The sequence below is a fragment of the Triticum urartu genome, chromosome 3, assembly GCF_003073215.2.
Source record: "Triticum urartu cultivar G1812 chromosome 3, Tu2.1, whole genome shotgun sequence".
Classification (NCBI taxonomy): domain Eukaryota; kingdom Viridiplantae; phylum Streptophyta; class Magnoliopsida; order Poales; family Poaceae; genus Triticum; species Triticum urartu.
The window spans coordinates 176,901,513-176,913,435 of record NC_053024.1 but is presented as its reverse complement, the minus strand read 5'-3'; positions in this window follow the sequence as shown (position 1 = coordinate 176,913,435).

The following is an 11,923-nucleotide window of genomic DNA, read 5'->3' as shown; positions in this document are numbered from 1 at the left end:
GAGCAAGACTTCAATATTGTACGATGGGTGTTGAATGAATACCTTCCTCGCCTCTTGACCATGCAGGTGGTTGACAGGTAATCATCGGTGAACTGCTTTGAAAAGTACTGAAAACAAAGCTATGCATAAATTGCTGTTGTAAATTTTGAAATGGCGCAAGGGATAAAAACAAGGTAAAAGAGTTGGTACCATCCTATAGTTGACTGATGTCTTCTTCATTGTGCAAACAAAGATCTTGCTGTTATTCGTCGCAAGTTTCTTCATCCTAACAATCTTTCTGAGTTTCTTGACTTGACTGATATTCATGGACATCTCATTTCCCATATGCAAAATGGGTCGAGCAGTGGGTCTAAGCCTCTGACAGCAGGACCTACATGTGCAAGACCAAATTGTAAGAAACCTAAATATTAGAATGATTCCTGCAACTGCACAATAATGTGCTATTAGCCAAAGGACCCTGGTTGAACAAACCTCGATGGTAAACCGCAGTGTCTCCCATTGTTTCCCTGCAACACACATAAGGAAGATCTTGATCAAGTTAATTAAGAGTTGCCATACTATTAGTAGAATATGTATTGAGTACATCCAAATTCGATTGTTCACATGCATAACAATACAAAATTGTACCCACAGCAAATTAAAATCAAATTGCAGAACTAAACCAAACAGTTAAATGGACAGCACACCAAATGAACCAAAATAGTTAACTGAGCACGACATTGCAGAATAGAAACATGTACTAGAAGATAAGACAGTTAACAAAACAAAGAATGCTTGAGAACAGTACTACGAAATGTAGCAATTGTTGGACCAAAGTGTTAACTGAACATTACATTTCAGAGGACCAAACTGTTAACTGAACACCAGATTGCATATTAACATTATAGAGGACAAATCAGTAGAAGGCACTAGCGGTGGCCTCGAGAAAACATCACGAACTATATTTTAAAGTAGACAACCGCGTGGCAGTGTCGACGGTGGCCTCGAAGACGAGGTGCTCCTCCAAGATCTGGCGGTCGACACGCATGGCAGCCATAGTGACCTCGTTCACGCATCCGGCCACATGCTACTGAGCTCCACGTTATACTGCGTGCAAAATGGTTGTGGGTGGCGCTTAATTGGAGGAGGGGGCAGTGATTTCGGTGGAATGTGTCGCTCCGTCGGTCGGGGCATGTGGGACGGGAAAGGAGGAGGATGGTGTGGGTGGGGTGTGGATTACCTGACCATATCGACAAGGCCGCACAGCAAGAAGAAGGGTCGACAGCGAGGAGGCCGCGCAGCAAGAAGAAGGGTCGCCGACGAGGAGGCGACACTGCAAGAAGAAGGGCCGCCGGTGAGGAGGCGGCCTGCAAGAAAAAGGGTAGCCGGCGAGGAGGTGGCGCTGCAAGAAGAAGCGTCGTCGGCGAGGAGGCTGAGCTGCCAGTAAGCAGCAGTGAAGGTCTGAACTTGGAAAGCAAGGAGGAACATTGGAAATGTGGCTTTTGGTAGGAGGGAGGGGGCGGGGAGATAGATATTTCCGCGGTGACAAAAAAAATTTGCTCGGTGCCGCGAGAAACTGGCGCGCAAGTGTGGTTCAAGCGGGGGCAGTGGACTCTAGACGACGAAGCTTCCTGCATAAGCCAGACAAGACGGTGCGCCAAGATATTTTATATCGCATCCCACACGATTCTTTCTAGTAAACTATTTGTTGTATACCTGATTTTTTCATTATGTTTAGAAAGACAAAATGGTGTTACGGAGGGAAAGGATGGTGTTTGAATTGCTAGAATATTTACGTACAGTGAACATGCAACTAGTACATGAGTGTTGTGTTTAAATTTGGAATTATTCCGGGTTCGTTCGGCATTTTTATTCATTAATTGAGTTTCTGGGCATTTAATGTGCATAATTAAAATTTGAACTACAAGCACATGCTCCAATGCACCAAAGTTTGTTGAAAAATCACATATGTGTCTTTGGGTGAATTTATAGGTCCCATGCAAGAAATGGGAATGAAATTCAAACATCTGGGCATCGTGGCTCGGCCGGAATGATTCAGAAACTTGGTTTTTTAATTCCTATAAATCCAAAACACGGCTGAAACTCATGAAACTTGGCATGGTGTCATGACATGGCACCAACATGCTGCAGTAAATTTTTTGCCCGAATTGGGACGAGTTTTGGTGTACGCTTCTTGCAAACCTGAGATTCCCTCAAGAAGGCTATTGGTTCAAAGAGGGAATGTGTCACCTCTGTGTGCGAAACGATATACATACACTGTCTTCTCCCGCCTTAATTTTGTACACTAGCAGATTAGACCAAATAGAAGTATCATGCTAAACTTTGGAATTATTCTGGGTTCGTTTGGCCTTTTTTATACATTAACTGGGTTTCTAGGAATTTAATGTGCATAATTCAAATTTGAACTACAAGCACATGCTCCAGCGCACCAAAGTTGGTTGAAAAATCCATGTGTGTATTTGGGTAAATTTATAGGTCCCATGCAATAAATGGGAATGAAATTCAAACATCTAGCCATCGTGGCTCGGCCGGAAAGATTGAGAAACTTGGTTTTTTAATTCCTATAAATCCAAAACACGCCTGAAAATCATGAAACTTGGCATGGTGTCATGACATGGCACCAACATGCTAGGGTAAATTTTTAGCCGAATTGGGACAAGCTTTGGTGTAAGCTTCTTGCAAACTGGAGCTTCACTCAAGAAGGCTCATGGTTCCGAGAGGGAACGTGTCACCTCCGTGTGCGAAACGAGATACGTATACTACCTTCTCCCGCCTTAATTTTTTTACACAGGCAGATTAGACCAAATAGAAGTATCATGCTAAATTTTGGAATTATTCCGGGTTTGTTTGGCCTTTTTTATACATTAATTGAGTTTGCGCATTTAATGTGCATAATTCAAATTTGAACTACAAGCACATGCTCCAGTGCACCAAAGTTGGTTGAAAAATCACATGTGTGTTCTTGGGTGAATTTATAGGTCCCATGCAAGAAATGGGGATGAAATTCAAACATCTAGCCATCGTGGCAAGGCCGAAAAGATTGAGAAACTTGGTTTTCTAATTCCTGTAAATCCAAAACACGCCTGAAAATCATGAAACTTGGCATGGTGTCATGACATGGCACCAACATGTTGCGGTAATTTTTTGGCCGAATTGGGACAAGCTTTGGTGTAAGCTTCTTACAAACTGGAGCTTCCCTCAAGAAGGCTCGTGGTTCCGAGAGGGAACATGTCACCTCCGTATGCGAAATGACATACGTACACTGCCTTCTCCCGCCTTAATTTTTTTTACACAGGCAGATTAGACCAAATAGAAGTATCGTGCTAAATTTTGGAATTATTCCGATTTCGTTTGGCCTTTTCTATACGTTAATTGAGTTTCTGCGCATTTAATGTGCATAATTCAAATTTGAACTACAAGCACAGGCTCCAATGCACCAAAGTTGTTTGAAAAATCACATGTGTGTCCTTGGGTGAATTTCTAGGTCCCATGCAAGAGATGGGAGTTAAATTCAAACATCTAGGCGTAGTGGCTCGTGAAAAATCACAAAACTGGCCATTTGGCCAAAGTTCAGCACAAAATGGCCCTCTTTTGAAAATATTTCACAAAATGGCCCTACACGCATGACGCCCGCACCCGGGGCACCATGCTAGACAGCATAACGCCTCGGTCAAGGGCGCCATACTGGTCAGCGCTGACTGCCACGTCGGCTTGGCCTTGGGCCCATGACGCCTTGGCCCAGGGCGCCATGGGTTGTACCACGACGCCCCGGCCCGGGGCGCCATACCCCTTCACTACATCGCCGCTCGAGCCCTCTCCTCTCTGTTCGTTCTGTCTTTCCTCTCTCTGTTCTTTTCCCACTCCATGGCACCCCTCAAATCGCCCCTCCCTCTCCCCACTCTAGAGCTGCGGATCTGAGCCGAAGATCGGTGGATCCGGTTGTCCTTCGAATCCTGAAGGTACTCTCCTCCCTTTCCCCTCTTTCTATTGGTTGAAATCTCTCCATTTGATTGATTTGGGTGAAACCCTAGTTCATCTTTTTGTTGAAATGTATAGTGCATTTTGGTGTGATAATGTAGGGATTAGTGTGATTTAGGATATGTATGACTTACAATATGTATGATATAGGATTATTATGAAAGTGCTATGAATTTGGTTAGGATATGTACGCACATATATATGGTGTATGGAAGAATTAGTGCAAATATATGGTGTATTATGTTGTAGAAAATTATATGCACATATATGGTGTAAGAAGAAGAATTAGTGTAGAAATTTTGCACATGTATGTATGTTTTTGCACTACTGCGGATATTTGCAAATGACAAAGGGGCTTACCATATACATTTGTAATTTGCAGGATGGCTTCTCTTATCCATCCATCATATGATCAATTGCATCGTGGACGGTTCATGGCAGATGAAGGAAGGGTTTTTGATCAGCTTCACCTGAGGTCCGGTTCGGTTCATGACAAGATGAAGTATGACGAGCGATACACGGAGTATATCCGGAAGACCGGGCTTCTCCCTTTCATCTCACTCGTGTCTCGTTCGATGCCGAATATGAACCCTTGTGCGATCACGGCACTCGTTGACCGATGGCACCTGAGACACATACTTTTCACTTCTATGTTGGGGAGATGACTGTCACTTTGCAGGATGTTTCTCTGATCACTGCACTTCCCATCAAAGGAGAGCCTATTTGTTTTAGCACAGATTCAGATGGATGGCATGAGATTATGGTTGGACTCATAGGGAGGGAGCCAGGGGTACAAGGGAAGTCTGCTGGTGCAAGTTATCATTGGATTGCTGAACACTTTGGGGAATGCCCGGCTGATGCAGACGATGAAACAGTGCAGCAGTATACTAGGGCATACTTGTGGTATGTAGTCAGCCGGACTCTTTTCTCTGATGGCACTGGCGTGAATGCTTCCTTTATGTGGCTTAAGTTTTTTGCTGGGTGGGAGCATGGACTCAGTTGGGGTACGGCGGCATTGGCTTATTTGTATCGTCGAGTAAGTAGTTTTGCTTATATTATTGTGTTCACCATGTAGAAATTTTCTCTAGTTTGTAATGACATATTTCTTGTTTGTGTGTAGCTGGACGAGGCATGCCGTAGGGGCGCGAATCCAAGAAACATCGTAGAGTCAAAGGAAGCCAACATCGGTGGTCCGATGCTTCTATTATCGATCTGGAGTTGGGAGCACTTGCCAGTGGGGCGGCCGGCACCAAAGGGTTACGACCGGTGGGATGATCATCATGACCCGGACCGTATGCCTACATGGGCGTATAAGTGGGACAAGGTTGAAGGTTTTGTTGGCAGTTCAAAGACCATGTATTTGCACTACTGCAACGATCTTGACATCATGACCCCAGAGCAGGTATCTTAGTAGCCTCTTTCTTTGTCTCTTCAGTTTGTTCGGTTTTCCAAAATTCATACTAACAATGTAGTTTTTTCTTAATCTTTGTTTATAGGTTACCTGGGAACCATACAGAACGGAGGGCAATATTGGTAGGGGAGCTGGTTTAATTACTTGCAGACTTAACCCAAAGTGTCTACAGGAAGCACACTTATGGCGGATGCATTGCCTGTTGATTTGTTATTATGCTGTTTAGTTTTATTAGCCACAATGAGTTATGACACAGTTTGGACCCCGCCGAAGTACAAGGACACTTCGCTACATTTGCATAGGTAAGTGCTTAGAGGCGACTAATGCTTTCTCCATTGTTTTCAAAATACTAACAAAAATGCAATTGCCAAATGCTATGCAGTCTTGACAAGATGAAGCAGAAGAGTATAAAAAAATGGGATCGAGAGCATGACATGTATATCCAGGAGTTCAAGCACAAGCTCAATAAGATTGAGCTTTCATTGCGTCAACCGACTTCTAAGCCTCCCCCACGGCCTTTTGATACGGAAGCATTCAACAATTATCTTGTGTGGTTTCGTTCCGTTGCCCGTACTCAACTTAACACACCCGCATTTCAGCCAGGGGACATATTACATGAACCCAATCCAGGTTTTGATCGGATGGCCAATATGGAGTACAACAGGCTTATTAGAGATGGTAGACGGTATGAATCGGCGCCAACTATCCGCTTTGTGGTAAGTTACCGTTATATCTATATGCTTGCCTACATTGTGCCAAAATGATTTGTCCTATTGTGTCCAACAGCAAAACGAGCTCTCAAAGCATGTGAACGACGCCGGTGAGGCACTCAAGTACCCTCCAGGTGAAGAGTCGTACAATAAGCTTAAAGCTTTTGTTGAGGTATGACATTTGATAATTTGTTTTTCATACACATTTTTGAGGCATATCTCCTTACTTCATGATATGTCAATTTCATAGCGGAGCAAGTCTTGGGCACGTGGTCTTGGTGCTCTACTAGGCTGCCGCTCCACCGATGTCGCCGTCCCTACAGCTTGCAGGTCTAGATCATCATCCAGCGGCACTCAGCAGCAAGGCGAAGAATCGGTTGATGACATGCAAGAGGAGGGGGATGAACAGACGCATGATGAGATTAACACCTCGCAGATGCCTGATGCGCCTCAGCCTAGTCAAAGGCGTGGAAAGTATACTTCGGGCAAATATGCAAGGAAGGCACGTAAGGACCCGGTGATCGAGGCCGCCTTAGAAGAGGAGGAGGAAGAGGAGGTGGAGGTGCCGCTGCAGAGGAGAAGGCGCTTATTGAAGGGGAAGGATGCTGCACCAGCTAAGAGGGGGAAAGGAAGGAAATATGCATTTGTCTTCAACTTTGTGGTGAACTATGTATGAAACTAGATGCATTTGTGGTGAACTATGTATGAAACTAGATGCATTTGTGGTGAACTATGTATTTGTGGTGAAACTTGATGCATTTGTGGTGAACTATGTATGAAACTAGATGCATTTGTGGTGAACTGTGTATTTGTGGTTGAAACTTGATGCATTTGTGGTGAAACTTGATGTACTTGAAGCATCAGCAAAACTTGGTGTATGAAACTATGTATAAGTTGGTGTATGAAAACTCTAGCAGCAAAACTTGGTGTACAAAAACTCCAGCAGCAAAACTTGCCAGCACGACGCCCTGGGCTGGGGCGCCATGCCTATTGCCAGCACGACGCCCTGGGTCAGGGCGCCATGCCTGTTGCCAGCACGGCGCCCCAGCCCAGGGCGCCATGGTCGGCGAAAATGGCTAAGTCCAAATGAAAATTGCTTCTGATGTTGGGGGCGCCATGCAATTTTTCTTGGCGCCATGTATGACGGCCTGGCCCAGGGCGCCATACTTACTAACATGGCGCCTTAAGCTAGGGCGCCGTGACCTGCACTTCTCTGTTTTTTGCCTGTTATGTGGTTTCTGTTTTTTTGTAACTAACATGGTCTCAGTTTTCAACCACATAAGTTCACGACATACATTCAAAAGGTTCACGACATACATTCATTCCACACATACATTACTTTCATGACTTACATAGTTCAACCACCCAAAAGGTTCACGACATACATAAGTTCGACCACCCAAAAGATTCAGGACATACATAAGTTCGACACATCATTAGTTTCACACCCCAAGCCAATAAGCGAAGCCTCGACCATCACCATCAGCACGGCCACGTCCTCGAGCACCACCGTCACCACGGCCACGTCCTCGAGCTCCACCGTCACCACGGCCACGTCCTCGAGCACCACCGTCACCACGGCCACGTCCTCGAGCTCCACCATCACCATGACCACGTCCTCGAGCTCCACCGTCACCACGGCCACGTCCTCGAGCACCACCGTCACCACGGCCACGTCCTCGAGCTCCACCGTCACCACGGCCACGTCCTCGAGCACCACGGCCACGTCCTCGAGCACCACCGTCACGACGGCCATATCTTTGAGCTCCACCATCACCGTGGCTGACACCACCATCACCATCTCATTTTGATCTCTTTCTTTTGCCCCTTGAGCTACAACCTCTACTATTGTGCCCCTCGTTGTTAAATTCACCGCAACGACTAATATCACGAGGCTTTGCGAAATGTTGGCTTCCCCATTCCTTACGGAATCCACCACCCCAATCATCCATGTCACCCAAGAAACGCTTTGTCTTCCATCTTCCATGTGTCACCACCTTCATTTCCAAATCAGGGTATAGTGGGGGTCCATGGTATTCCGGCCATTTAGATTGGTCTAGATAGGGATGAAACCTCGCAGCCCATGTATTTTTGACCGCATTGATCGAATACTCCTCCAATCTTACATTGTTGGTCATGTTGACACTCACATTTCTAGTGCGAGATGCAGCCAACAAGTGAGAGCACGGGAGATGATACAATGTAGGCCTCTCGCATGAACACGCGCCCATCTTAAGATAAACCTTGAAGGATCCACCTCCATATGGCACGCCGTCACGCGACATTCCACTATGCACATCAACTTGGTAAATCAATTCTATGTTATCAAAGGACTGGACTTTGTGTGAATTCGCCTTCCTTGCTTGGTATTCCATCCAATCGTCAATCTTTGGTGGATACTTGTACATCTTTTTGGCCTTGTTTTTCCCGGACATCAAGTTGGATGTTTCTTCACTATACTTTTGAAAATGGACATTCAACTTCTGGAATGTATACTCTACTATTGTCGTCACCGGCAATGCACGGATACCCTTTAGCACCATGTTGAAACATTCAGCCATGTTGTTTGTCATGTCACCGTACCTCACTCCATCGTTGTCAAAAGCCCATGCCCACTTTCCTTTATCGGCAAGATTCCTATTTAGGACATCTTTGCCACCATTGTTTGCTTTGGCATACACTTTGTCCCACAATTTCTCAAAATGTCTAGTGGTGAATGCGAGACAACAATCATGAAGAAGGTCAGACAATTCCTTGTCTCCACATGCTCGGTAAAAGTTGGAAACAAAATGCCTCATGCACCACCTATGGTGCACGCAAGGATGTCCTGGAATGTCAATCTCCACTGCATTGAGTATCCCTGGGTGGCGGTCCGAGATGATGCAAACCTCTCTTTCAGGTCCAATTACCTTGGTCCTCACTAGACTAAGAAACCACTCCCAGTTGTCATTGTTCTCCGCGGACACCAAAGCAAACGCCAATGGAACCAATTTGTCACCACCATCATTAGCCACGGTGATCAACAATGTGCCCTTGAACTGGCCAGTCAGAAATGTGCCATCCACGGACATAACCGGCCTACAATGCTTGAAGGCCCTAATGCATGGCTCAAAAGTCCAAAATGCACGTCCAAATATATGAACGTTTGCATCGTTGTATATCCTTGTTTCTCACGCCATCTGGCTCCACCATATAGTCCATGCCAGGATTTTCTGCCGCCATCGCTTTCAACACCATCGTGAGGCGGTTGTATGATTCTTCCCAACCACCATACAATATCTCAAAGGCAGCTTGCTTGGCCTTCCATGCCTTCCCATACTTCACCTCAGACCCAAAAACCTCCTTCACCATCTCCATCAAAGCCCGAATGTGATATGTCGGGAGTATCTTTATGGAGGCTGAAAATTGATATGCAAAGAATTTGGAGGTCAATTGACGGTGCTCATCCTTTACATTAGCATCATCAATATCCTTGCCACTACATCGATGGTGAAACACGGAACTTGTAATCTTCCATTGTGGCCCGCCTTTGACACATCTTGCACGGATAACCCAAGGGCAATGATTCTTGTGTTCCTCACATTTGACCACATAACGCACTTTTGAGTTTGACTTCTCCACAATGAATGGCCGATGAAACTTAACCGCGTAGTCCTTGGCCCATATTTGAAGTTCTGTCAAGCTTTCAAAGATTGTTCCTTCACTAACACCATACACACTTGCTTTGGTATCTCGCTTTGAAGTTAACCTTGGTGCAAGAATTTTACTTGTGCCACCATCAACAATCGCCTTATCGGCTAGGCTTAGATCACGAAACAATGATGTCTTGTGACTACGACCTATTACCTTCTTGAAAGCATTGGCTTCTTTAGCCGTCAAACCATCCTCATCTATTTCTTCATCTGGGCCTTCATCCTCCGAGTCCCACGCATAGGACCTACTGTGTGGAATCTCATGGTCCATGTCCTCTTCCATGCAATTTGCCTCAACATCACCAACGTAATGGTCATGAAGATAAGCCTCCGATTCATCACCCTCAAACTCACCACCATCCATGTGCAAGTCTTCATTATCAACTTGGTCATTCCCGCCGGGGCTCAAACATTGGGTCATTGGAGGTTGGCTCATTGTTGTGTCATGCACATCCGGAGTGACATGTGTTGAATCTCGAATCGGGCTTCTAACATCATATGAAGATGCACACCGATTCAAATCAATGTGCAGCCAAGCACGAACAACCTTTGTGGCAAATAACTCAAATTATTTATCTTGTGAGGCCAACACACTCTCTTTATATGCTTCCCAATGAAACTCGGAGTCAAGAGGCATTATCTTCCAACGAATATGTTGCCCATACCCAACATTATACCTTCCGATTAAGTCTACTCCATCGCTTTCTTCCATCCAATTCAACCTTCTTCGAAGCTCGACCAAAACCTCCTCAAGGCTAGGACTTGTGGGAAACACCATCACTACCGGCTTCTTCTTCGGGTCACCATACTCCGCGTCTCCCTTCTCAAAGGAGACAAAGTCCACATGATGCACATTGACGATCCTCGCCATCTAGAATCATAAACAACAAAATGCATCAACAAAAATAGCAAAATTGGATAACCTAGGGTTTCCCCAAATCCCCACAATGTGGAGATTTCAACCAACAAAAAGAGGAGGAATGATGGAGAATACCTTGAGGGGTCGAAGGGAAGAATAAATCACCGATTTGGAGCTCCGATCCATGAAATTTTGTGGGCATTAGGTAGGGGATTGAGTGGGGCGGCCGGGGTGGAGAAGGGGGAAAGTGAGGGTATGTGGAGGGGAAAACAGGGGAGACTCTGTTTTGGGCATGGCGCCCTGAGCAGGGGCATCATGACCATCAGCATGGCGCCCTGGCCTGGGGCGCCATGGTGGCATGCCCTGCCAACGTGGCAAGTAAGCGCTGACTAGTATGGCGCCCTTGACCGAGGCGTTATGCTGTCTAGCATGGCATCCTGGGTGCGGGCGTCATCCGTGTAGGGCCATTTTGTGAAATATTTTCAAAAGAGGGCCATTTTGTGCTGAACTTCGGCCAAAGGGCCAGTTTTGTGATTTTTCACTAGTGGCTTGGCCGGAAAGATTGAGAAACTTGGTTTTTTAAATCCTGTAAATCCAAAACACGCCTGAAATTCATGAAACTTGGCATGGTGTCATGACATGGCACCAACATGTTGCGGTAATTTTTTTTGGCTGAATTGGGACGAGCTTTGGTGTAAGCTTCTTGCAAACCAGAGCTTCCCTCCAGAAGGCTCATGGTTCCGAGAAGGAACGTGTCACCTCCGTGTGCGAAACGACATACGTACACTGCCTTCTCCCGCCTTAATTTTTTTTACACAGGCAGATTAGACCAAATAGAAGTATCATGCTAAATTTTGGAATTATTCCGGGTTCGTTTGGCCTTTTTATACATTAATTGAGTTTCTGCACATTTAATGTGCATAATTCAAATTTGAACTGCAAGCACAGGCTCCAGTGCACCAAAGTTGTTTGAAAAATCACATGTGTGTCCTTGGGTGAATTTCTAGGTCCCATGCAAGAGATGGGAGTGAAATTCAAACATCTTCGCATCGTGGCTCGGCCTGAAAGATTGAGAAACTTGGTTTTTTAATTCCTGTAAATCCAAAACACGCCCGAAAATCATGAAACTTGGCATGGTGTCATGACATGGCACCAACATGTTGCGGTAATTTTTTTGGCCGAATTGGGACAAGCTTTGATGTAAGCTTATTGCAAACCGGAGCTTCCCTCAAGAAGGTTCGTGGTTCCGAGAGGGAACGTGTCACCTCCGTGT